Consider the following 27,810-nt stretch of genomic DNA (forward strand, 5'->3'; position numbering starts at 1 on the left):
GCCTTTGAGAAGCCAGAAGAATGCTAAAGACTTTTGGGGAGGGACTTCCTCTTATAGGAAGTTTTACTCTCTCTCTTGCTGTACCCTAGTTGTTACTGTCAGCCACCAGTGACCTTTCCCCCTCCCCTCTCTACCTTCCCCAGAGGGAACAAGTCTTAGGAAGAACTTGTGGGGGAAAAAAAAATTTGGTCCTTAATGGTGGATCGAGCAAACCTGAGTTAACTTAAAGCTGGACTTCATCTTATGAATACTAATAAATGCCTAATTGTTTAAGACAGTTCTGTCACTTGTGGCTGAAATATCCTCCCAGATACACTTGTTTTTATTTCTTCAATCCCAAGTATCACCCACCTGGCATTTGCTCTCTTTAGTAAATGTTCTATATTTAGTAAAATGTTTTACTAGAATGTTTAGTATAAGCATTAGTTGAATGAATGAACTTGTAGTCATTGAGTACTATATATGCCAAGTAACTAAACAAAGTCTTCATCATCTTGAATTTTATATTCTGGTGAGAATAACACTGCATGACATTGCACTTGTGGGTCAGTTTAGAAGCTTCTCTAGAGAAATAAGCTTTATGTTTCTCCTTTTGCAGAAAGGGAATGGGTTCAACCAACATAAGTAGGTAGAATGACAACACCTGTTCGGAAGGACCACTGCTTAGAAATTCAGCTGATCATCAAAGTGACTTTCTGCAGTTAAAGGAAAAGGAAACAACAAGTGAGATCATGAAGAGTACTTGTCTCCAAGTTTATGACTCAAAAAGAATACTACAGGGCTCTTGTTACCATTTCTCAGCCCCAGAGACTAAGACAGGTAATTCAGAGGACCAAATGGGTAGTAACGATCTGAAAGAGTTAGGAAGACTTGGTTTTAATAAATGAGTGGAATTTGAAGAAGTGAAAGCTGATGACATACTGAGTGACATCTGTGACTAGGTAGGTGAAAGGGAATCACAGGAGGTAGCGATCAGCTCATCTCCAGGTCTTCCCTCTGTGTGAAAGCATTTCTTTAAACATTGCCTGGTGCCAGCTTAAACTGGAAGTTGGCCTTCCTTAGGGATATTTTAGTGCAGGATATAGACTCTCATTTAAGACTGCCTTAAATGTATTCTTTGTGCACGTGATGGGGTGGTCTCATTACTTTCCTGGGGAGGAGAATACTAGTAAGAGTGAGTAGACCCATCACTGAAGATTAAGGAAGAAATCACCTGGTGAGGGAAAGGACAGATTTGGGTAGTAATAGGCCTGGTGATTCTGCCTGGGTGGTCAGAAAGCAAATTCAGCAGGTGAGGTGGGAAGGGTCGGTCCAGCAAGATGAAGTGAGGAGAAAAATCAGGAAGATTAACTATGATGCAAAACAAAGGTAAACCCTCTAGACCTAAAGAGATGGGACCTCACGTAGCAGGGCTCAGGGCCTTTGAAGGCTGACACCAGAGAAACGGGAGTCAAGGACACTGACTGTGAGGTGCTGAGGTCAGGCCTTAGTAATAACACTCAGCACCAGCCGAGAGACAGGAGACTGATGGGCACAACACCGTCTAGGGCAGCGGTTTTCACAGAGGCTTGTGAGATAAGGTACCTGGCTAGTGTGTGTAAATGTTCGGTAAGCTCCTCACGCTGCCCCGTGAGATGGCAGCAATCAGTTCCTCATTCTTAAGCTCCAAAATTACAGGTTCTTCTGGAACTGACAAAAACTTCAGTTCCCTGAAACAAAAAGACAGTCATGCAGACATCGTTTTTCCCCCAGTGACGTTCATCTCTTTCCCTGGTGATGGTGTTGCAGTTTTCTTTGGAAGACTCCCCTCTGTTCCCAAACCATGTGACTCAGGTGATGCCAACTCCCTCCCAATCACACTCTCCCATCTACGAAGGGGTGACTGTGCTTGACCAATGAGCATATCCCATCCTTCTAGACACAGTGGTTGGTTCAGAGATGGGCATATGATCCAGGTTGGTCCAATGAAAATCAATTCTGAGATTTTGCTGGAAACACTAGGAAGAAGCAGCACATTTTCTGCTGGCGTTGCTGAACTGTACAATCTAGAATGTGAGCACAGAGCTGGCAAAAGCCACTGCTTGGAGAGGGCTTGCCAGCAAGTGGAGACAATCCAGTGGGAACCAAAAACAAAGAGAGAAAAGTAGAAGTTGAAAGACAATTCTGGTGACATAATTTGAGTCTCTCATACCAGCTGTGACTGAAAACAGGCCCACTCCTGGTCTTTGGTTACCATTGCTAAGTACAACCTGGATTAGGTTTCTAATACTTGCAGCTTGGCACCCAGAAATGATAAATAATGGAGACCATATTATGATAAATAACTTTGCTTTCCCATCCTCTCAGATGCATTGATGAGATCCAGCCAGTCAGTTTATATAGATGTAGTGTTATTTATTGCCAACTATAGCTGTAAGCACCGGGAATATAGCCATGAATTAAATAGGGTCCTTGCTTTCAGAGAACTTACATTCTAGAAGGATGAGACAGCCATTAAGTCAACAGTAAATACACAAGTTTAGCTATAGATAAGAGATATCAAGAAGATTAAATAGGATCATGGGGAGGAGATGCTGTTTTTAGTGAGGGTAGCCAGGGAATGGTCTGTCAAAGGAGAAGGTGATAAATATTTGAGTTGAGGTCATAATGGTAAGGAGAGGCAGCTGTTTAAACAGACCCGGCCGCGCGGAGAGCGGGCTAGCAAACAACCAAAAAAAAAAAAAAAAAAAAAAAAATAAAGACTAGGGAAGAAGGCTCTCAGCAAAAAGGAGAGCAAACATAAAGGCCCCGACATAGGGACAAGACCGGCCTGTTCAGGAGACAGAAGTAAGGTGAGTGTGGCTGGAGTGTGCTGATTTAGGGGGCAGTGGAGAGAAACGACACTGGACAGGCAAGCTGGGGCAGACCCCTTGGCCTTGTGAGAGTGTGAGCTTTATTCTGAATGCGGCGGGCACTCACTGGAGTGTTAACAGGTCCTGACTTATCTTTTATGAATAAAAGCAGTACTCCCATTGTCGGGTGAAGATTGGATGAAGGAAGACATGGGGGGAAGAAAGAAAGACCTTTTAGGAGATAATGAAATAGTCCAGACAAGAAATGATGGTGGGACTCGACCACAGTTGAGGCAATAGAGATGGAAATGGAGGAAGGTGGTTGGATTTAGGATACATTTTGGAGGCAGAGCCAATGGGATGCACTGATGACTAACTTTTAGCTTGAGCAGCTAGATGGCTAATGGCGCCGTTTACAAACTTGAGCAAGCTGAGCTGGGGAGCAAACGGGGTACGAAAGAATGTATATTTTTGTCTCAGCTGTGTGAGACATCCCAGTAGAGATGTCAAGTGGGCAGACAGTTAGCCACACCTGGAGCTCAGGGGGGACGTTGAGGCTGTATATACTCATTTGCAAGTCACAGACATAGGGATGGACTGGAGGTCACCTAGCTAAAGATGAGGGATGGTCAAAAACAGAGTCCTGGGCTCTGCACCATTCAGAGATGGCGAGAAGGAGCAAAGGAGAATGAGGAAGGGCCGGTGAGGTAAGAAGAAAACCAGACACATGATGATGTCATGGAAGCCTAGACAAAGTGCTTCAAGAACAAGAGGGTCATCATCTAGGGTGAGTGCTGGCCAGAGGCTGAATAAGATGAGGACAGAGAGCCAACCATTGACTTTGGCAAGACGACCCTGATAAGGGACCTTTCTGTGGAGGGATGAGGACCGAGCCCTGTGGCGGAGCAGTGAGAAGAGAGCCAGAGGAAGACCCGCAAGTGGCAACCCATGCCAGGCTTGCTGGCCAGGCACTGTGGAGCCAGGCATGTGGAATGGATTGAGCCTCGTTATGGAGATGCTCTTTTTTATTTTTTAGTTGAATATTTTTACAGTTTATTTTTTAGTTTAAATTTACATATAATGAAATGCACTTATCTTAAGTTATGAGTTTTTTATTGAGGTAAAATTGATATAACATACAATTAACCATTTAAAAGTGAACAATTTATTACATTCACAATGCTGTCCAACCATTGTCCAAACATTTTCATACCTCCCAAGGGAGACCCTATACTCTTTCTTCAATGGGTTTGGGGGGCTTCTTGGGTGAAGGTGTATTATATCTTTCTTAGTATACTACCTGATATACTCCAAGAGAATAGAAGATTTATTTTTAGGTCCAAATAGCTAAACTCCAGCCCTTTAGTAAAAGAACATGAACCAAGCCAAAGTAGTCTATTGTATTAGAAGTCAGGGTCATGGTTACCTTTGAAGAGGGGAGACTGTAGTGAATGGAAGGGGGCCTTCCAGGTTGCTAAATGCTCTATTTCTTGGCCTGCATGGTGGTTACATAAGTGTGTTCACTTAAAGATAATTATTCAAGTTGCATATTTTTATATGTACAATTATCTGTATATATACTTCAACTTAAAAAATTAAAAAAATATCTAGGAATCAGGAGGCCTGGGCTTCAGTTCCAGCACTGAAGCTGTGTGATCATACGCAAACCACTTACCCTCTCTGGACATCAAGTTCCCTCCCCTGCCCACAAAAGGGATTGAGCCAGAGGCCCTCCAAGGTCCCTTCCACCCAACATGGTCCACATGAGGCTTCCTCTATTTGAAGTCGACACTTGTGCTACTGAAATTGGCCTGAAGCCTTTGCTGACCTTGGCAGATGGGGAGTCAGGCCTTTGTACGTCTTCCACCTTTTCAAAAACTAACCATTGCTGCTGACGTCTCTGTGGTGCCACTTGTCTCTGGCAAGGCAGCTGTGAAGTTAATGATAGTGCGAATAAAAAGCGCTAGTAATTAGGCGGCTGGATGTTCAAGCATTACTGTTATTTTAAAAAATCAATTAGCTGAATAAGACAATGCCACTGAGACAAACATTTATTTTTCTCCCTAGCTTGGTTCCAGCTGGGTAAGAGGATAGCGTGGTCAGTTCCAGAAGGGGAAAATGTGTTTCTGATGTACTGGAACTTAATGTGTATTTTAAACCTGCATAGGGAAAGATGGAGGCTTTTAATTTTTTAAAAAAGTTTTTGAAAGGGAGAAAAAAGCTTCACGTAATTACCTGTGATTTGGTGCCCGCTGCTACCTTATTAGCCAGCCTCTCGCTCTGGCAATGACTGAATCATTTCCTGCTTTTAGAAGGCCTTTGGTAGCAAAAATGCTTCTAGGACACCTGGGGTCATGGATCTTTGTTCCCATCTCGAGGATAAGACCTGGACAATCTATGAAACAAATCAATGAAACAACAGAAATTTCCCCTGAACTTCTCTTGTTCATTGTTCAGATGACTCTGTTTAGCTAAGCAGGTAATGCAACGTGCAAGTGTTTGTTCAGAGCTCTCTTCTGAAGACGACCTGGGTTGTGTCCTGCATGAGCCAGGTACCTCTGGGCCAGTCACTGAAATGCCCTGAGCCTTAGTTTCCTTATCTGTAGAAGGATGCTGTTAGTACTCACCTGGGGGGGTACATGTGTGCCCATACATACACACACAAATTAGTTAACATAGTCTACAGAAAGTGCTTTGCTCGGTGCCTGACTGGTAACAAGCACTCAGTAAATACTAGCTTTTTTTACTCCAGGAAGAGAAGGTAGTTCGTAGGCCAGTGGGGGAAAGCAATTCCAGGCAGCAGAAAGTGGGTCTGTTTTCCTTCTGTGTGGCCTTGGGAGCCCCTGCGTGCAAGGGCTTTTGACCACTGGCCTGTGGGATTCATAAGACCCCAGCAGGGCTTTTAGACTTCTCTGTGCTTATCAGTTTTTAGTTCCTGCTTGTTGCGCTTTTAGAACTACAAATAGCCCTGGAGAGGGAGTCAGAAGTTCTGACTCTTCCCCTGTAATAGATGGTGACCACACCCCCTGCCGCCACAGCTGGTGACACAGGCTTTTAGCATAATGGAAGGCATTTGAGGATCTATTTTTCTCTCACTGTGTAGAGCATTACTCACCTCACTCCTCTGTGTCACAAGGAAGGAGAGCGGGGGAAACACAATAAACTGCCAGGGATGAATCAAGTTTCAATAGAGCCTCTTTGCTCAGAAGGTACTGCTGTTTTTTATGCATTCCTGAGATTCAAATTGCAAAGCAAGTCCTGAGCTCACACTCCTTTTCTCCTCCTTTTGTGGGAAGGGCAGCAACTGGAACTGTGATGTGGCTGTATTCTTTCTAGGCTAGAGAATGAGGGAAAGAGATACTCTCAGAACTGGCTTCTGTAGGGCTTCTGGGAGTCGTGATCATAAACACAGGTCGGCTCTTGCTGCCTTAGCTCTTGCTACCTCAGCTCTCACCTTTCTGCCCTTGTCTTCCAGGTGTGGCCCCAGTCACAGGGGCTTCTCAGCTGGCTCTAGATTAAAGACGAGAGTGAAGAGGTCCTCCTTCCCCGACCAGCACACTGCTCTGGCTTCTCAGCAGGTGCAGCATCTAACTGCTGCTGCCTTCACTTCAGCTAGCAGGCCGGTCAATTCCCACGGAAGTGCAGGTGCCTCCACCAGTGGTCCTGACCTCCCAGCGTGCTCTCTTCTCAGGGTGGTGGGGGTCTTTCCCCAGGAGGTGTCAAGAGGGAGGAATGCTAAAGAGAAGGAAGAAATGCAGTCATTTTTAGGATCATGTGATGTTTAAGCTAAAGGATTTTTGTTATAATATATTGTACTTGCATATATTTTCTTATTTCCATGGTTCACAGCAATAAGACCGTCAGAAGGAAGATAAGGAATAGGGTCAAGTTCAGGACGTAGGGCAGAACGTAAGACACTGATGAATTAACCAGCCTTCTGTCCGGCATGACATGTCTTGAGCATCTCCAGAGACCATAGGAGACAACATTGCAGGAAACACTGATCTTTAATGGGACTGGTGTGCTTGAGGCCTGCAGTTCCCAGTTTTGGCTGAGCATTAGGATCACAGGGAGCTTTCTGGTGATACATGTTCAGGGCCCTGTGCCAGGGAATTCTGAGTCCCTGGTTTTGGGTGGGACTCTTCATTTTAGAAGTCCCCCGGTGGTTCTGATGAGTGGTCAGGATCGGGAACTAAAAAGCTGGGCCGCGTTTTGAGGGGAAATGATGGCACATCATCTGCCATCAATGAGGCAGTTCAGTGCGCTTCTGTACCTCTGTTGTGAAATGTACCTGCAGAACAGCACACAAGGCAACACCAGTGTCCACCTGCCAGGTGAGAAATAGAACATTGCCAACAGATGCATTTTTTCACAACTAAACAAAATCTTGAAAATTTCCCTATTTTTAAGTCATTGGAGCTATTCGGTTTCTCTAGCATCTGCATTGTGAGCCTTGGGTTTAGGTGTTTCTCTCATACTCTGGCTTTTTTCTGACTTAAGGAGCTATCTTTTCACCCTTCAAAACCTTGCACTTGGATCTTGTAATTAACCAGGAGTCAGAACTTCGGCTTCAAACCCCAACTCTCCTCCACTGTCCTGTAGAGTGATGGGTAGAGTTACTTTTTATCTTTGGCCCTTGGAGTTCTCACCTGTAAAATAAAAAGAATAATAACATCTACCTTATAGGACTTTGTGAGCATTAGATTTATTGAGAAAATTCAGTATTACCTGGCAATGTGCAATTTTTCTATTAAATCCTGTTTTTGCTCTGCTCCTCTCTGAAACGTCTCTTCCCAGAAATTATTCCCTCTCCCCCTGCATCTGGGCCCCGAGCCAGAGGCCCATGTCATTTCCATCCATATAGAGACACATGCCCTTATCTCTTGCCTTTAAAGGAAACAAACAAACAAACGAAATCCCGCCTTGACCCCACATCTCTCTCTTGCCATCACCTCATTTTTCTGCTTCCCTTCATGGAAAAGGTTTTGTAATTACCGTCTGTTTATTCACATTGTTTCTTTTATGCTCTCAGTTGGGCTTCTGTTGTCCCTAAGCCACTGAGAGCACACTTGTCCGGAAGATCGGTGTCTGCATTGTCCCAGTCCAGTGATTCCTGCTCTGTTCTGAACTTGGTCGGCCTTTCAGCAGCATTTGACAGAGCTAACCATGCCAAAGGTAGAAGGAATGGCAAGAACAAAGGCCCTGAGGTAGGAATATACTTAGTGGGTTCAAGAAACAGAAGAAAAGGCTGGTGTGGCTACAACACAAAGAAGGAGGGGCACGGGCTGAGAAGGCCCAGGGCCCCAGGGCCTAATCACATGGCACCCTGTTACCTGGAGTGAAGCCCCAGCAGCGGCCGGCAGGGAACAGGTGCCTGGTGTTAGCTATTACCATTGTTATGATGAAGAGCTTAGGAGAGGGGGCTGAGAAAATGCCAGGCCTTGAAGAGCTTTCCCTCCAGTTGAGGGTCTTATATCCGTTACCCTGGGAACTGGACAGGAGCCTATAAGCTGATGCCTCGATGGTCAGTTTGCTGCCATTGCCCTTCCCCCACCCCCACACACTTTCTTGGTGAAATGTGCCCCATCCCATGATTGATTCTCTCTGGATATCGAAGGGTTAGTTTCTCACTTGAAAGGGAGCAAAAGTGGGCTGTGAGTCCCCGTGAGGGAAGAGATGACTAAGAAGATACCAACCATGAGATCACAGTGTCGGCTGGGGATGGAGACCAGCCCTGGTGTCCTCTCTGCTTTTCCAGATTACTCAAAGTAATCTCTTCCAAATAAATAATAGCTGGCCTCTGCTGTCTCACTTGGCTGAGCTGCACATCACACAAAAGAAAGCAGAGTTCAGGAGCAGCCCTTTGGATTCCTGACGCAATACTGTGACCTAACATGGGTGTGTTTTTATTCTTTTTGCCACTCACGTACCTGCAGGCATGTGTGCACACACATACTCCCAACATATATACATACTTAACATGCACACTCAATGCATATACACACTCAACACAAAGACAGTTAATACACACGGACATTCAACACACTCAACATTTAGAACCTGCAAACACCCCCAACACACATAATATATACTCAGCATACACACAACCTCAATCCCCACACATACTCAACAGATACACATGGGCAATACACGCACACTCACTCAGCACACCCCCACCGAGTGCCCACACATTCAACACTCACACTAACATTCACGCACAACCTGGATATTCATGATGCGAGTGGACTATGAGGCACTTCCCATTTCCTCGCCTTTTTTGCCCAGCAAACTGAAAGTGGGACAGTGTGGAAAAGTGACGTGAGTCAGGAAAGATTCAGCACTTTCAACAATGATTTTATGCCACTTATTGTCCAGATCAGAGCTGGGAGGAGAGATCAGGGAAAGTGAGCATGTAATTTTTGCACATGCAGACATGACTAGCATAGTGCTTTCACTTTTCCTGTCTCCGCCTGTCTGTCTGTCTGTCTGTCTCTGTCTCTATCTCTAATTATGGAGAAGTGGGCCCAGAAGAGCGACCCATTTAGAACTGAGCTCAACAAACAGTTAATGTGCACTGTGGCTTTTCAAGGAGACCTGTTTAAAATAGGCCGCACTGAATTTATTTCCCCAAAGCTTGGAAGTTTAGAGAATAGTCCAGTTACCATATGGGCAAATTAATTGACGTTGGATGATAGGAAACCAAAACTGTAGTGGAGAATGCCATGAACAAGCGGGATATCTTGTCGCATCTAAAATTAATCTGCTTTCATTTCCCAACCCGGATGCTAGCAGACTTCTTCCTCAAAACGATAAACCCATCGAGCATTCTGACGGGTGGCATGCAAATGAGGAAGATCACTTTGTTCCCCGTTCTGATTCTGGGAGGCCGTTCATATGGCAAAGCTGCTAGAGAGGGATGTATTCCATTCGTAATCTGGTTGTTTTCAGGCTTTTCTGCTTGAGGACAGTTTGTCATTACACTAGTTTTTGTTCCTCTTTTTCATGTCTGGTAGCTTGGAATGTTTTTCTGTCGTGCTCCGATTTCAGCATTCCAGGCCAGTGCGATAGCTTTATCCTGCCCACTTTAGATTCTGCAGCATCTGCCAAGTGTCTAAATGTGTCTGGCTCCACACAGGTGCTTCGCTGGAAGGAAACGTAGCAGAGAATTAAAAGTCAAAGTCTCAGAGATTTCCTTGACAATTGTCTTAGCACTTTTTTGTTTTTTTGCTCCCAATGTATAGTAATGATCTTATTTTAGAACATACTGGTATTGCCACCGAGAGAAAAGGAAGTGGGGAAGCAGTTCCTCACCCACAGGTCATTTGAGAAGCAATGATATATATAGACAGCATTAAAAATCAAGAAAGTCTATGCATGGAAAGGCTCACAAAGGATGAAAAACAAGCCACAGAATGGGGGGGGGGGCGGGGAATGTTTGCAGCACATAATGATTAAGGGAGTCGTAAGATCGGCTCGGAGCCCTGTGTGGAGGCTCCATATTGAAATGGGCATATTTTTATAGATGTTTCTTGTATTTCTTTTTTTATCAGTCTCATTTAAAAATATAAAATGGGTTAAAATGCACACTGCAGGAAATATATAAGTAAAGAGGGGGATATGTGGTAGAAATACTGGCCCTTTCGCTGTGTCCCCATTTCCAGCCTCCCAGGCCCCTTCTCCAGAGGCAGCACTGTCACTGGTTTCTGCCAGAGACAGTCCATGCGCATGTAATATCACATGTGTGTATAGCCTTGCTGTTTTTTTTAAAGCCTCACACAATAGCATGCTACATACAACGTGATATGTTTTGGAAATTGCACATTTAGCTCTGCCTTGTTAAAGGCTTCATACCTCCCGCTATGCAGAGGTTCCAATGGCTGGACACTGGGATTTTCCCCCTAATTTTTGTCTATTGCAAATGAGGCTGCTGTGAATAAGAACCTCTGTGTTTCAATGACCTTCTCTAGGCTGAGTTTTCGTGAGTAGTTATTTAAACGTTGAATGTTTCATTTCTAAAAAAGAGGATGTGGGAAGGGAGGGGTCCTCTGTGGGCCTGCCGAGAAGTCAGGGCCCTGCCGTGTACCGACCAGCACATCAGCTTGGGAGAGACACCCCGCGCGTGGAGAAGGCGTGGGAAGACTCTCCTGAGAATGGTGTGGGTGGAATGCAATAACACATTGGTCAAGGTGCTTTAAGAAGCTGAAAACATTATACAGATATAGTAAGGTATGACTGTAAACTAATAGAGTAGATACGACTGGAATCATATGCTGGAACCAGTCACATTGCTTTATATTTGTCCAGAATATGGAGAACACCTAATTCAGACTGACTTGGGGAAGAACTGAACATTTATTTTCTGTTCTAGAAGCTCATGGAGTAGGGCTGGCTTTAGGCAACACTAGATTCAAAGGCTACAATGATGTCATCAGGATTCAGTTTCTTATCTTGGCTCCATCTTGTCATATACAATGGCCACCTTTTATCCATGGGCGATACTTTCCATGATGCCTGAAAGTGCAGACCAAACCAAACCCTATGTATACTGTGTTTTTTCCTATAGGTACCTACCTATGATAAAGTTTAATTTATAATTAGGTGCACTAAGAGATGAACAACAATAACTAATAATGGAAGATAATGCTACAACACCAGATTGTAGTAAACGTTATGTGGATGTGGTCTCTCTCTGATAAACGGTCTGACAACCGGGATGGCCACTGAGTGACTAACGGGCAGGTTGTAGGCACAGCTGAGGCACACAGGACAAAGCGATGGTTCACACCCCAAGCAGGACAGGGTGGGGAGGCCCGAGATTTCATCAAGGGGTGCAGCCCCATATCATCAAATGGCATGCAACTTAAAACGTATGAATTGTTTATTTCTGGAACTTTCCATGTAATATTTTCAGACCACAGTCGGCCATAGAAAACTGAAACTGTGGAAAGAGAAACCAGGGGTGAGGGAGGACTACCCTATTGGCCGAATTCTCATTTGTCTCCAGCTTGTGGGGACACAATGGCTGTAACAGTCCAAGCCCCATCGGCCCTTGGGCTTTTGTACAGCAGGAAAGGGAAAGGATCTTCTTCCCCAGGAACTGAAACCCACGTTCCATACTGAGGATCCTTGACTCTAACTGGCCAGTCTTTAGTCAGGTAATCGTCCCTGAACCAGCTGGAGAATGTGATTTGCTGGTGGTCCCAGCCTTCTCTGGGGCTCCAGGCAAAGTCAACTCCACGGAATCCCATGGACTGAGAGAAAAAGAGCAGATATACGAATGTAAACCTAGTACTCATCTGGCAGTCAGTGAAATGGACATTCTCGCTATGTTTGGGGACTTGCTGCCCATGAGCCTGTCGTTTCAAAATCCTAACTTGGGCAGCTGAGTTCCCTTCCAGGAGTAGCTCCACTTTCTGTTTTGGGGGGTGGTAGAAACAAGTAATTCCACACATGCTAAGAAATGTTTACCTGTTGAAATGGACTTTGAAACTGTCTCTTTCTTTATGAGACAGAAGAAAACACTCCCTCCTGTTAGGTAAAGAGGGTTGCCCTTCAAAGCAATAGCAAAATGGTTTTAGTTTTTGCTCAGAGCTGCAAGGAAAGCAAACACATGAAGAGCGAGCATCCTTTCTCTGCTCGGCCGAGCAGAGATCATGGGCAGGAAACTTCTCCACGTGTGGAAGGATGTTTAAATCAGAGTGAAGAGGAAAACAGCAATTGTTTTTTGATCCAGTGTGTGATTGCTTTTAAGATAAGCCCATGAAGGGAAAGTGGAGGAGGTCCCCAAGTAAGCTCCCTCCACCTCGAGTTTTGGAAGAGCCAGTTATGGGATGCAACTGACCCAGAATTATGCTAGGAAATTCACCCTGAAGTAATTGATGAGCGGGTCAATTCTCGGATCTTATTTTCTCAGCTTCTGAGTCTGTTCCAGCTTCTTCCTGGATGTTTCTTCTGATTATGTGCCCAACTCCACTCCACCCTCAAATCTTTGTGTCATAGGAACCTGTCGGTCTCACTGAGCTGAGGGGACCCAACAGTGATGGCAACTAGGGGACAGGCCCTTCTCACACCTCACCATTCAGGTAAGCCAGCAGTTGCCACTCTCCTCTTTTGGACTCTGCTTCTGGAGAGAGTGGGGTGACTCTAGGGACAGGTGAGCTCCAGTACGCAAGCTGGAGGGGGCTCTGGGGGCATGATGAGCTAACTATCTGACAACCACTGGGAGGAAACAAAACCTGAGGGGCTCCTTTGCTCTTTTTCTGGTTCTAGGGTCAAGCAGTTCCCAGCTTTCTCCTCCACATTTTTCTGTTTCCAGCCAAACTGTTCCCTGACAATCAAGTACCCCAAACTGTGTTGACCCCCAGATTTTGCCTTGTCTAATCAGAAACAAGTTTTAACATACTTTAAGTTTAAATATCTTTGGGCACATGTATATGTATATACACATATATACATACACATACACATATACATATACATATACATATACATATACATATACTTGAGTTTTCCACAATCCCCACCATTCCCTATTGCTTTCACACACCTGGTCCATTATACCTTATCTGACTCTGACCTTCAGCTAGTGGGTTCACTTTGACCACCTGACTCCCTCCCTTCTTTCTCTTTCTCTGAAGTAAATAGCCTCGAGGACTGACTCAGTCTTGACTGTATGCCCTCTCCCACGCCTCCACTGCTTCACTGGACCCCACTGGGTCCCACCTTTCACATCTGTCTTTCATGTCTTCCGACAGGCAATCCCCCCCTTAGACATATAGCACACATTCTGCACACATTCAGGGCCCTCTTCATGCCATGACCTCCGCCCCACCTCATTAATTCATACTCAGCCTCCAGAACTCCACCCAATGGTAATTCCTCAAGAAAGCCCTCCCTGACTACCCCAGACTGGGCTGGATTCTTCCACATGCTCAGAGCACCCTGCACTTCTGCTTCACAGCGATAACCCCCCATGAAATTCACTATTAACTGATGTTTGCCTTCCTCCCACCTCCCACCCCCAAACTCCACCATCTCCCACACGTGAACTCGAGGAGGGCAGGTGCTCTGTTTGCCTCGTTCACAGCTGGGTCTCCAGCCCCCGGCACACTCCGAGGGCTCATAACTTACTGACGAGTGAGTAAGTGGGTGGGAGGGTGGTGACGGTGTCATCAGATGAGAGGGCAGGGAGGAGAATCGCAGGGGAAGGGCAGCACAAGCACAGGGCTCAAAATATCACAGCATGGAGCTTATGACGGCACCATGCTCAGTCTAGTTCACTCACAAATTCCAGCCCTCCCGAGGGAGCTGCGTGTCCCGAGGAATCTCAGTGCACCAGAGGTGGTCACTCCGTCGTTCTTTCCCTCACCACTGTGTCCCAGGTGCCACCATGTCTAGGCAGAAGAGGGGTTCCAGCTCCTGTGGGTCCTTTTACTTGTCCCCCGAGAGTCTTTTCTGTACACTCTTTGGTGAGCTTTTCTTACCCATTCTGTTTAAACTCCTTAATCTACTTCTTGAAATGAGGGTCATTTGCCAAGATCTTCCTCAGTTTCTCTTTTTTCCGTCTCAGCTCTGGCCCTCAGCAGCACTTATACTTAGTGGGGTAGGGAGAGCAGTCTTCCCAGGACACATTTTTCCCAGACATCCATGGCTTTACCCAAATTGTTTTTATTTGAGGTTTGAATGGACCCATCAATTTTTCTGACCCATTCAGCAACATTGCTACTGTTAAATAAAAAAAGGATGTGCCAAGAAAGAGCCAAAACCCCCTCCATTGGTGAAAATCACCTTTAAAAAAGGCAGGCCACCTTCTGGAGGCCTGTTAAAGTCATGGGGGGTAGGCAGTCTGGGTGCAGGAGCTCGGCACTGAGCCCGCTCTGACCCCAGGCCATGACCCTGGCCCTGCGCAGCACTGGCCCCTCCACACTCTGACAGAGTTAGTGGCTCAGGGTCTGGCTCTCTAGTCCTTCTCTGACCCTGATGACTCACCTGGGTCCCCAAGCTCAGGGCCAGTGGATGTCATGCTTTCTCCCAGCACTGAAACCCAGGAAAGCCCCAGAGCATGGGTCACTGTGTGGCTGTCTCAGGTGCTTGCCTGTGTCCCTGGACAGTCATGGTTCCAGTCTGCGCAGGGGGTGCACCTGAGGCCCAATTTACAGGAATGGAAGGAGATTGGAGAAGTGCCTCTTTCTGTGACCCGTGGAGACTCTAAATGAGCCAGTCTCTCAAATCTACCCACTGGGCCTGTGACTCAGAAGCTGGCCCCCAGGGTTGGTGTTGTGGATTACATGTTTGTGAAAATTCATGTTGAAATTCTAACCCTCCATATGACGGTTTTAGGAGGTGGGGTTGGGGAAGGTAATTAGGCCATGAGGATGGAGCTCTCATGAGTGGGATGAAGTGGCCTTATAAAAGTGGCCCTGGGGAACCAGCTCATTCCCTTTCTGCCATATGAGGATCTAAGGGGAAGTCAGCCATCTGCAGCCTGGAAGGGGGTCCTCACCAGATTCTGACCGGGCTGGCACCCTGACTTCAGAATTCTAGCCTCTGGAACTTGAGAAATAAATAAACGTGTCACCCAGCCTCTGGCAATTTGTTTTAATAGCCTGAACTAACACAGTTGGGTTTCGATAGGGGTTCTCCGCACACGTGGGAGCTTCCGTATAGTCCCTTCAGGGTCCCCCACATTCTTTTCCCTCCTCTAGCTCTTGCCACCACTGACTGGAATATGCCGAACACAGAGGCGATCCATTATCAGGTACTTGCCTCCTCCTGGGGAGCACATCACGGTGGAACATCATAAATTCCTGGAAGAGTCACTGGCCTGGGGACACTCATGGCCTGGACAGTTAGTAACAAAGCACCAGGCCAATGCATTCCAGGACTGGAACACGTCGGACCCACGCATCTCAGGGCCCCGGGAAGCAATGGCAACCCTCGAATTTGGTATCAGTCACCAGGAGGAGATGTGGGGTGGGGGCGGAGGGACAAGGACATGAGACGGGCTCAGGACTCCCTGTGCGAGGTAACGGAAGCACTGCCACCGAGTCACGCTGCCGTGCCTGATGAGGTTCACAGCACAAAGCATGGCTGGTCTTCTGGCTCCAGTTTTGACCCATCCAGACCCCTCCACTCTTCCTAAATGCCTTTCATTGTCCTCTCCCTGCTCAGGAAGTTTCATAAGTCTCTTGTTTTCTAAAGCAAGACAAATATGACCTCCCCTACCAGGCCAGTGCTCAAGGCTGTCCAAGTCTTCTGTAACGGAATCGCCACAGCCCTTTTCCACTTCCACTCTCCGTAAGACATCTGGGGGGCAGTGAGGCACAAACCTCCAAGCCCACCCACTCCTCCTCCTCTAGTCCTTGCTTCCCGAAGTCTCCCCTCACTACCTGGTCCCCCCGAGTTCTGCTGTGGAAATAAAGTGCTGACCCCAGTTCTGATCCACTGGCTTATACACTGTCTGAGGGCAAGGACCATTCCTGTACTGTTTACAATGGATAATAACCACCATCCAGGGTAGTAGCCGGCACAACACGTGAGCCGATTTAATGAATTCTATTTTTCGGTTTGTCTTGTTTCATGTATGCATTTGGGTTGCCCCAAGAGGACAGCAAGCTCTTCAAAGCTTAACCCTGGTCCATAACAGGTATTTGTAAAAGTCTTATCTGTTGATTAAGGAGGATAGCAGAGCCCAGTGGGAGTAGTTACTGTGTAGCACTGGGTAAGATTGAGCGTCTTTGCTGATGCTTATATTACAGGAATGCAATTTGACAAAACAAACCGAGAACCTTAAAACTGCTCACATCCCAGGCCTGGCTGGTGTAGCTCAGTGGATTGAGCACAGGCCTGCGAACCAGAGGATCGCGGTTCAGTTCCCAGTCAGGGCACATGCCTGGGTTGCAAGCCAGTTCCCTGCAGGCCAGTTCCCAGCAGGGGACACATGAGAGGCAACCATACATCGATGTTTCTCTCCCTCTCTCCTTCCCTTCCCTTCTAAAGATAAATAAATAAATAAATATTTTTTAAACACCTGTTCACATCCCTTAATTCGGAAATAGTACTTCTATAAATCCAAACTAATAAAAGTAAATGACTTGTCATCAGTGGCAATAAAACAATAGTGGCTACAAATTACTAAGCACTTATAGTGCCAAACTCTCTGCTGCTGGGCAGTTTACATACATCCTTTCACAGGATCTCCCAAGGGATTCCATAAGTGTCGTGATCCTTCTTTTACAAGGAGGCTCAGAAAAGTTCATGAAACCTGACTGTGGTCACATTCCTGGTAAATGGGAGACCCAGAATTTTTACTGGGAACGTCCGACTCTAAAGCCCACGCACCGCATCCTTGTTATGACAGTCGTGCGCTCTAGATGTCTAGCAAGAGGACACTGTGGTTAATGATGATGTATCCAAAGTATTGACTATTATTAGCCATAAAAATAATGTTTTTGGAGATCTGTTCAATGACACAGGAAATACTTTAAATATAAAGTGAAAACTACAAGATACTATAGTGGATTTAATAGTGGCCCCTACAAGATACATCTATGTCTAAATTCTTAGAGCCTGTGAATGTGACCTTGTTTGAAAAGAGGGTCTTTGTAGAAGAAGTTAAGGATCTTGAGATAATATCATCCTGGACTACCCAGGCAGGTTCTAAATCAAATGACAGGCGTCTTTACAAGAGACAGAAGAAGAAAAAGCATAAAGAAGTGTAAAAGACAATGGCAAAGACTGGAGTGATGTAGCTACAAGGCAAGGAATGCCAGCAACCGTGAGAAGCTAGGAGAGGCAAGAAACAGTGTGTTCCCTGTGAGTTTTGTAGGGAGCGCAGCCCCGCTGACGCCTTGCTTTTAGACCTCTGGACTCCAGAGCTGTGTGCAAATAAATTGCTGTTGCTTTAAGCCAGCAAGTTTGTGGTGATTTGTTGCATCAACCCTAAGAAACTACAGTAGATTTCTCAACATGTATGCCCAACCTACAACTCAAGTTGACAAGCATTCTGTAAGTTCTGCCTTAGGGGTGGCCTAAATCCTGCCAGCCTCCTGTTTATTTTTTTAAGATTTTATTTATTTATTTTTAGAGAGAGGGGAAGGGAAGGAGAAAGAGAGGGAGAGAAACATCACTGTCTGGTTCCCTCTTGCATGCCCTCTCCTGGGGACCTGGCCCACAACCCAGGCATGTGCCCTGACTGGGAATCAAACCAGTGATCCTTTGGTTCACAGGCCAGCACTCGATCCACTGAGCCATACCAGCCAGGGCCAGCCTCCTGCTTCTAAATGATGTTTTATTAGAACCTTATTTAATACTTGCTCATTCACTGTCATATCGACTATGGCTGTTCTCATGGTACCACAGCAGAGTTGAGTGGTTGTGATAGGAACTGTGTAACCTGTGAAGTCTGAAATATTTGACTATTTGACCCTTTGCAGAAAGAGCTTGCCGACTACTGCAGTAGATGGGTCCCTGTGTGTGGAAGGGGCTTGTGAGGGTAGATGGTAAATGCCTACAATATAAGGAAATCCAGTTTCTGGTAAAAAGTAACATTCGACTCCTTAGAGTAACTATCTTCCTAATCTTACTAATAATAGCAAAGACTTATATGGTACCTATTATGTGCCAGGCAGTATTTTTAACTGCTTTATCCATAACTGTTTATGATTATTATCATCCCCATTTCACAGATGAGACACAGGAACAGAGAGATCAAGTAGCATGCCCAAGCTTGCACAGCTGGCAAGTGGCAGAGCCAGGGGACAGAGCTGGGCACAGGCCAGAGGCTGTGTGCACATCTGCCTCACACCACTTCTCACACCTGGAGGAATTCTGAGCGCTCATTAACGCCTGTGACAAGGCCGTATGGAGCCCTGCTGTGATGCATGCCCGGCGCTAGATCCTACGCTAAGAGCCAACTGTTTCTGCTCAGGCATTTTCCTGACAGCCCCCCCCCCCCAACATCCTGCCACTCACCGGGAGCAGAAACACTATGTGCAGAATGGTGACTGTCTTTTGATGCACTGGCCTTGGGAGGTTAGGGAAGCTGTGACAGAGCAAATGCAGGCGGTTTGCCAGAACAGAGACAAAGCGCTACAGCCATGAGGCAGTGATCAAAGACAGAGTCACCGGGTGAGTAGGGGAGGGAGGGAGGCCATGGGGTCCTGTGGTGACGCCCTCTCACTCTGCCCTTGAGGATGTTTTACATCCACTGAGACTGCAGGACTCTGCCGAAAGCCACAGCATGATTAACTGGAGAGGACAAGGAAGATGGGCAAGACTGCGAGCTCTGGCATTGCACCCCCGCCCCACCAGCACCAATCAGCTTTGTTCAGCAGCTCGAGCATCCTGGCGTGCCTTATTCCCCATCCCCTGCAAAGGTGATTGGTGCAAGAAAATAAGTATCTGGCATCTTATCGGGAGACAGAAAATTTCCTTCCGATGATTACATCTCAGGCTGGGGGAAACAAGGAGGCCACTCTGCCGGAGTAGGTCTAAGAGGAAACAAGCACTCACGGGAGCAGGCGCCCACGTGCGAAGGTGAATTCACCAGTCCCTGGCCTCTTGCCACTCCACCCCCAGCTGCTGGGAAGCTGGGAGGGGGAGAAGAAACTGCCTGCAGTCGGTGTCAGCTCTCTCCACCCACAGCCGCTGATCCCCAGGCAGCAAGTCTAGGAGGAGAAAAACAGGTTGTACCTCAGTGCTTCTCAGCCACACCAATCCTCCCTCTGCCACCTCACCAGCCCAGTGCTGCGAAGAAGCAGAAAGAAGAATCGGTGGAGGCTCCCTGGCTCTGGGGAGGATTGCACACAGCATCAGTCATGGGGTGGTGGGGGTCGAGCCCAAAAGAAGAAGAAGAACACACTCTACCCCAAATTAAATGGAATGAAAGGAAAAAGCACTTGGGTCTGAGTAAGAGGCTGCCCTCTCTAGGCCGCACCGCTGTCTGCAGACAGGCGGCCCAGAAAACAGGAGAGGAAACGGTTCCCGAGCTGCTTCATTATTCCCAGCACTGCAGCCTTTGGGGACATCTACCTGTGCCATCTGCCTCTGCAGGTGACCTCGGCTGGCAGCCCCGGGCACAACTGCTGGTGAGCTGGCCAACTAGGGGTTTGGGAGACCCTCACAGCTCCCTAGAGAGGCGGGCCCCAGAGAAAAGGGCGGAGCAGCAGAACCCACTTCAAGGACACCGAGAGCCCGGCTTGTGCCGCAGCACCACTGGGCCTGCTTGGTTGGCGTTCCTGTTCTGAGGGGCCGGGCGCCTCTGCCCACTGGCCACCTGCTCATGTGCCCTTTGTGCCCAGAGCTAAAGGCTCAAGCAAGCTCCCAGCTGCAGGCGGGCCTGGCCAGGCTTTCAGAAATGAGCTGGCCAGCAGGCTGTTTTTGTTCCAGGTGCCTGGTCCAAACCAGCAGATGCCACCCTTTATTTACATCAGCCAGTGACTATGGAGACTCTCCATATGCCACTCAGAGGCACCGAGGGCCCAGTCCCTGCTCACACAGCACTGAATGTCTATTTGAGGGACACGAACCCAAAACAGTTAAATACAAAACCGTAAGTGACACTATGTGCTCCGAAAGAGAAGAACCAGGTGCCGAGATGGGAGGTACCAGGGCCCGAAGTTAGCTGAGGACTCAAAGGGACTGTGGAGGCAGCTGTGCAGCCTTGTGGCGGGTGGGCTGCTGAGGCTGGGGGAGGGGCAAGCTGTGCAGTCAGAAGAAACCACACCCGCGAGCATGTGGCTTAAGCCACCGAGCGGCCACCAATCACCCAGTTTGGGTACAAGAGAGACGTGAGAAGAGGCCAGGAGCTCAGTCGTGGCCCAATCTGATGTGACTTTTACTGGGTTTCCCCGGGGTTCAAGTCTCCAATACCAAACAGTGCAGCCCCCGGTTCTTGCTTTCTCTCTTTCTCTGTTGTATTTCTCATTGCACTGAAACCCAGATCCTGCAGCCTTTTGTTTTTTCCTGCCTGTCTTTCTGCTTCAATGCCGTCATTCACTTTCTCTGAGCTATACTGGCAAAAATACATGTCTACAAAAGAAACCAGGAGGTACGAGGCAGACTCTTGCGGGGCCCTAGCTCCGGGGCTCCTTCCCCGGAAACCCCACTCTCTGTCTAGTGCGGAAGGCAAGGCTGTTACAGTGCAGGAGTTGGGGGGGGGGGGCGGGGGCTCAGTCCCAGTCCTGACTCTGCTCCCAGTTGACTGTGTGACCTTGAGCAAGTCACTCACCTGTCAGGGTGTTTGTTGCCTCATCTGGGAAATAAATGGATCGCACTAGATCAAGGGGTCCCTACCTGGGATCCATCAGTAGGTTTTAAAAGGGTCAGAATTGTACATAAAATTTAGTGGGTGTAAGGATTATGCATTTTCTGGGGAGGGTCCGTGGCTCTCATTCAATTCTCAAATGGGACCAGGACCCCAAAAAGGATTACGAACACCCACCCTGGGTGATGTCTCTGGGCCCACGGCTCACAGTTGTCAGCCTGTTGACTCTGAAGTTTCGCCAGAGGTGCACTTACTGTAAAACTGAAGGTACAGGAGCTTCCAGGCTCGTGTCGGAAGCAGAGGAGGGAAGCCAGGTTACAAACAAGAGGCGTTTCTGTGGTGCATTTTGGGTAAAGTGGCTGAAGAGATCACTGAAGAAACACGCCTCAACTTCCGGCCTCAGCAAACTGCTGTGATCCCCCCTGGTCTAAATATTCACCTTGTATTTAATCTCGTTTTCATAATGTTGTACTTTTAAACTTATTATTTAGGAAAAACTCTACACTGCGAGTCTTTGGATTTGTTCTTGGGTCTAGAATGTAACCAAGGTGACCCAGGGGCATAACCACTAGCCAGGCTGGGTGGCGGACAGACAGACAGCTAGGGGTCGGGGGCGGGACGTCCCACACTCAAGTGCTGCTCCTATTGGCTAGCTCTCCACTCACTTGGCAACTTAGCCATCCTGAACTTTTCCCTTTCTTCCTCTTCCCTTCCCTTCTCTTTTCCCTTTACTTGTGGATTCCGGGGAGTGTGTTGGAAATGACCCGAATGAGGGGCCAAGCTTTCTGGGACCATGGCCTGGTATTTTTTAACGTGGGAGTGGCGTGTGCTGTGACTCAATCCTGCACCGGCCCAGGGACGGTGACACCTCCTTCAGAGTCGCCACTGCGTTTCATTTCAGGCAGCCCAGCTGCGTTCTGCATGACCGAATTGGACACCTCTCACTTCCTCTGCGAACGGAAGTTGGTATTTGGATGACGCGCGGGCAAGCCAGTTGCGCAAAACAGCACATCTCCACCTTTGGTCTCCCCCCAACCCAGCCCCACCCCCAGGCCTAAAAAGGAAAAGAAACAGGAAAAAAAAAGTAACCCTGAAAGGAGCTGCCAACAAGTAAAGACTTTCATCAGCCACAGGTGCTGCCCTTGGGACTGGAGGGCGACAAGGGCGCGCTCCGGAGGCGCGTCAAACCGCAGGCACCTCCATCTGGAGGGGCCAGAAGGAGCCGCGGATGCGGCGCAGCCCCTGGCCCGCGGGCGGCCTCCGGCCAGCACCATCTCCCACCCAAAACGCGGGTGGGGCCAACGGTCCAAACTTCCGGCCATTCCCGGGGTGGCCACTCCCTCCAAGTCCAAGCGAAGCCAAGTCCCCTCGTGAGTCACAAGTGTCCCCGCTCCCCACCTTTAGGAGACACACAGGGGACAGATGTTGTGGCCTCTGGACCTGCCCATTTCCTTCCTGCTTGCAGACTCGGCAGCGAGACGGTGACATGCGGATGAACAAATCCTCCAGGAAGGAGGCTGCTTTAAGGTTATTGAGTTAAATAAAATAGACAAGTCAATGAAAACACAAGTCACGTGCGGCTCGGAAACCGCCGACGGTGAAGCGGGGTTTCTGCGGGGCTGGACTATCACCGCACAGTCCACAGGTCTCCTCCCACCAGTGGCTTTGTCGGCAGATGAGGGGAGACGAACCCGCAGTAGAAGTCACAGTGCAGGGATTGGGCAAGTCCCTGACGCTCTCAGGGGCCTCACTTCGAGCGGCCTTAACGCCCACATCAGAGAAGTGTTCGGAGGATGAGAGAACACTCCTTCGCTCAGTGCCTATCCCCGCCTCCGCTTCCCGCCTTTCTGAGCCACTTCCCTCCCTTCCGCTGCAGTCTCCAGGGTGAACGTGCTCACCCTCGGGGTCCCACCAGCACCCGCGGACTCGCTGTCCCTCCCCACCCTGTTCAGAGGCCGGTGGATCCTCCTACATCCGCATCCCGCTCCACCCTACTTCTGAGCCAGGTCTCTCTCGCTGGTCTGGGCTCCAGCGACCACCGCCCACCTGCCGTAGGGTGGCTCTGTGCCCCTAAACAGGACGCCATTCTGCCAACTCATGGCCTTTGTTCGCTTTGTTTTCATGCTCGCCCTCCTCCCCTTGCGCACGGAACTCCTGCTGGGGCCTTCCCAGCGGGGGACAGTAAACGTAGCATAGGGTCAGGTCCACAACAGGGGCCATTGAAAGTCCCCAGCCCAGGATCAGCCTCCCACCGCCCGCCCACCACAGCACAGAGGCTCCGGGAGTTCTCATTTGGCCGGGAGAGAACAGGAGTCGAAAGGTCAGCTGGGTCTCCACCTCACCCCCATCCAGGTGACTTCCTCATGAGAAGGAAGAGGGGCAGGAGGAGGAAGTCACAGCTTTTGGAGGCCTGTTCCTGGGATGTTCTGTTGGAAAGAACCAGAGTTCTGTCTTCAGAAGCTTTGTGTAAGACTGGGGGTGGGGTGGGATCGCTGTTAGCCTCCACCCTCAGCCCCTCTCTCTACCTTGAGAGGGTCTGGAGTTCAGCTGAGGCTTCTCTTCGCTCTCCATGAGATCATCAGGTTAAGTCTGCGTCATAAGCCTCGGGTCTGACACTTGGCATGCCGCCTGAATCTGCCTGAGAAACGTCTTCCTCTGGTTTCGAAGTTTCTGCCAAGGAGAAACGCCACTGGAGTGCAGCTTGCACTGACACCTGGGCTGCTGGGCCTCGGCCGGGAGGCTGACCGTGGAATGATGTGGCTTCCCGGGGCGGGCTGGGGGCGGGGCATGGCATCTCCGGTGCACCAGCCGCCCTCTCCAGTGAGCATGTCCCCAAGACAGGCAGCTCAGGATATGGACTCAATCTGTGGCTAGGGCTGGTGACAACAATCACAGAAATGAACAATAGCAGCTAACTTATCAAAGCCTACCCAATATACCAGTCTCAGAGCCCAGCACAGCGCATGTGGGATCTAATCCAATCACCCAGACAACCCAATCAGATGGAAGTATCCCCTATTTTACAGAAGAGAAAACTGAAGCTCTGAAACCGAGCCACTGGCCTGGGGCCACATAGTGGTGGAGCTAGGCACGGGGCAGTCCAGAGCCTTTCTGACCACTGTACTCCGCTGCCTCATGGAAGTGGAGTGAAGCTGATTCTGAGCCCACACAGAGGCTTAGAACAGCAGGTTTAATCAGCGTGAATGACTGAGTGCGTCTGAGCAAGGCTGCCAGCAAGCAGCGAAGGGATTCCCCTCTGCCAGGGCTCCAGGTGGAAAAACAAACAGGAGGGACTGGCCACTCCTTGCACACCCCTCCCAGCCTCCCCATTGCAGCCCATTTCCTTCTCCCACTTGTTTTCCAACCACCCTCCCACCATCTCCCGATGTCTACCAGAAAGGAGGAGAGAGATTTTTTTGAGCACCTACGACATGTTAGTTTCCCTTTGTCATCCGTGTGATCCTTATCCTAGCCCTGTGAGGTGGGGTGTCATTCTTCCAATGTTATTCATAGAGAAACTGAGTCTCTGAGAAGGCAAGCAGCTCAAGATCATTTCATTGATCTTGCTCAGTGAAGATCTTGCTCAATGCTCAAGATCATTTCATTGGAAGAACTGTGCTAGAGACAAAGCTAACCCTGACCTAGAACCTGGACTTAGGCTGCCACACCACGAAAGAAGAGAACCTCTGTAAAGTAGTTGAAAAGATGTCAGAAGCTCGGAGAGCAGGGCTGGGCCTGACTGGGAAGGAAGGGGCTGTCAGGGAAGGAGAGATGTGACCTCCTCTAGTGAGGTCAGCCCCTGACCCCTCTTGCTCAGGCCAGCTGATCAGCCAGCCCCGTGCCAAGAGAGGCTGTGGACCTCCAGGAGACAGATGTCTGCAGAGGAAGCCACCTGTCACTGGCCTCCTCTGTAGTACACTTAACACAAAGCGGCGAGAAGCACCAGACCCAGAGGCATGACTTCCAGATGCCACTGTCCACAGGCCACTCATCAAGCTCAGGAATGCTTTGCCTCCTAGGACCTCAGAGTGCACACTCCTTGTCCACCAGGGCCTCGGCAGCTCTCCCCACTGCAGACCAGAGGCTCCCATGGCCAGGTCAGGCTCTGTCACTCCCCTCTAGGGAGAAGCTTTACCTGGGGCAACCCAGACCTCAGGCTCTGATGCACCTGCCTGCTGCCCCTCGCTATAGAAACCGGTGGGCGGGAGCAGGCTGATTGCACAGGGCTCGGGAAACTTCAGGGAAGAGCAGGTAGCCATGGAGCCAGCCCTGGGGGAACTCCCAGCGCCACATCCCCTACCCTGGGCAAGTTGCCACGCCGAGCTAAGCCTCAGTGTTCACATGTGTAAAAAGCTGTCAGTAATACCTCTATTGTAGTTTTGGTTGAGTCAGAAACTAGGGAATCCTTAAATTAAAGCTTTTAGTGTTTATTATGTAGTTACATATCTTCAAAATTCATGCAGCCAGAAAGAAGAGCTCCGGAATAATCCCATTTGATGGAGCCAAAAGCCACAGATTGAAATGTTCTCTGTGACTAAGAATGAAAAGATGGTTATTTAGTCTGGGAGTCAGAGTACGGTGACGGTGACGTCAGAAGACGAAACAGGACAGATCCGTCTTAGGTGCCACGTGTGGGTGTGCGTGCATGCGCGCATGCGAACTGGAGAGAGAGAACCAGCTGGAAAGAGAACACGCATTCAGTCGGCTAAAAGTTGGCCTCCATCTTCAAAGCATTTATGCCAAACTGGAATAAAAACAAATTTTAAAAAACTGTCAAAATAGACATCTGTGAGGTGCAATGCGCCGCAGCGATACAGAGACAGGAGCGGTGGGTGAGGTACCGAGTGACCGGTGATGCTTCTGGGAGGGGTCGAGGGTGGTGACGGAGGTGGGGGAGGGGAACGACATGAGAGAGCAGAGGGTGCCCAGTGACTCTCGGGTAATCTGAAAAAAATGCCAAATACCAAAATATTCACACTAGTTAGCTGTGTGCAGTGGGATCGATTTTTTTTTGTACATTTCTGAATATTCTAAATTCTCTAAAGTGAGCATGGGTGATTTTTATATTTAGGAAAAAACTATTTTCAAAGTCAGCATCAACAGCAAACTCACAAAAAGATAGTTCCTGTGAGGCTGAAGGTAAGGAAGCAAGAATTTTCACAACTCCAGGGAAGGTGGCTGTGGGGGGAGGGGGATGGCGTCCACCTGGGGTCTGGGTCTCAGCACTGACAACTTCCTGGGCGGGGTCATTCTCTGCCCTGTGCTTACAGCGCCCTGGCCTCTACTGGCTAAATGCCCCACACCCCCTGCCCCAGCTTCAACAGTCAAAACTGTCTCTAGACATTTGCCAAATGTCCCCTGGGGGGTAAAATAGCCCCTAGGTGAGAAGCACTACTTTAAGCCCTGGAATATTTTTTTAATAAATATTTTACTGATTTATTTTTAGAGAAAGGGGAAGGGAGGGAAAAAGAGAAGGAGAGAAACATCCATCTGTTGCCTCTCACACACCTCTAACTAGGGACCTGGCCTGCAACCCAGGCATGTGTTCTGACTGGGAATTAAACCAGTGACTTCGGTTCGCAGGCTGGCACTCAGTCTACTGAACCACACCAGCCAGGGCTGGACCCTTTTGCCCCCCGTTTTTATTGAAGCTCTGGAATCTTCGATGTGAAGGAAAAGTCATCCTTACCTAGTTCCCTCCATGGTCTCCTGAAAGGCTCCCTCCTTCCATCCAGTCCCACCGCAATCCAGGAGGCAGAAAGCCTAAACTGAGGTCTCAAGTCTTAACATCACCTACCTACGTGACCTTGGGTAAACTGAATGGCCACTCTATACCTCAGTTTACCTACCTGTAAAATGACAGTAAGTCATTGAGCTCTAAGGTTCCGTGAGCCTCCGTGTCAATGCCAACCCCTTTGTTTTGTAAGTAAAGACAGTGACACTTGGCAATGTCATTTTGCCCAAGGTCACACACCTAACCATTGGCAGGGCCATTACTAGAACCCAGGCCTCCTGGTTTCTGCCTATGCCCCTCTACCCCATGTTCTTCCTTTCATGTCCGCCATGGATTAGAAGCCCTCCTCTCTTGTGAGCAAGAAAGGAAGAAAAATGGAGAGTAACTGGGCCACGTCACTTACATGTGCCACTGAGTGAGCAAGGCCACAGAGGAACCTCTTCTTCGTAAACAACAACAGTGCCAGTGATGTGACTTTCTGAATGAGCCGAAGCAACACGCAGAAATGCAGGCTCATTGGCTCTTTCGAGACAGCGGAGAATCTGGGGGTGATGAATTGCGTGCTATTCAATGGCGGGTTGCTGTGACAGGCTGCAAATGCCGCTCTGGGGATGTGTTAATGAAGGCTCTGCGTGTACAACACGAGAGGCAATTATTCCATTCTTCCTGGCACCGGCTCCTCCTGGCAGGAGCGCTGCCGACAGGATTGGAAGGAGTTCAGCAGAAAGTTCACCAAGAGCCAGATGGAGAAGGAACAGAACTTGCTGTCTGGACCAGCCATCACCAAACAGACGGCGTGCTCGGAGTCCATCTGTGTTACCCTCCTCCTGGAGGACATGAGGAGGAGGTGGCAAGGGGGAGGAAAAGACTCAGCTAGCGGATGGAAAGAGATCGGGACCTCTTCCAGCTGCTGGGAAGCCTCCATCTCTGATAACTCTTCTGGGGCTGCCTTCTTTCCTGGCCTGGGGATGCCAGCCACG

The 27,810-nt window shown here is 48.7% G+C and overlaps 2 long non-coding RNA genes across 4 annotated transcripts in view; one reads left to right on the forward strand and one right to left on the reverse strand.

Annotated features, from left to right (window-relative positions):
- The window catches only part of LOC119064026 (uncharacterized), a 37,026-nt gene extending 18,284 nt beyond the window's left edge, over window positions 1-18,742 (forward strand). The window contains exons 2-3 of one of the 2 annotated variants that reach the window (XR_005085290.2): window positions 12,831-12,913; window positions 18,518-18,742. This is a non-coding gene — a long non-coding RNA (uncharacterized LOC119064026). Of the gene's footprint in view, window positions 1-12,830; window positions 12,914-15,535; window positions 15,657-18,517 lie in introns of those variants that run through there. The other variant, XR_005085289.2, reaches the window with a different exon arrangement.
- Window positions 4,025-22,132, reverse strand: LOC119064023 (uncharacterized). Of its 2 annotated transcripts, XR_008392242.1 has the most exons (7): window positions 21,274-22,132; window positions 19,344-19,498; window positions 9,494-9,974; window positions 6,286-8,652; window positions 5,947-6,163; window positions 5,067-5,226; window positions 4,025-4,990 (listed from the first exon to the last, which is right to left on the reverse strand). It is a non-coding gene; the product is annotated as an uncharacterized LOC119064023 (long non-coding RNA). The 2 variants fall into 2 exon arrangements; XR_008392243.1 differs by lacking the exon at window positions 19,344-19,498.
- Window positions 22,133-27,810: the final 5,678 nt, after the last annotated feature.

Source organism: Artibeus jamaicensis, unplaced genomic scaffold, assembly GCF_021234435.1.
Source record: "Artibeus jamaicensis isolate MK-2021 breed Jamaican fruit bat unplaced genomic scaffold, CSHL_Jam_final contig_490, whole genome shotgun sequence".
NCBI lineage: Eukaryota > Metazoa > Chordata > Mammalia > Chiroptera > Phyllostomidae > Artibeus > Artibeus jamaicensis.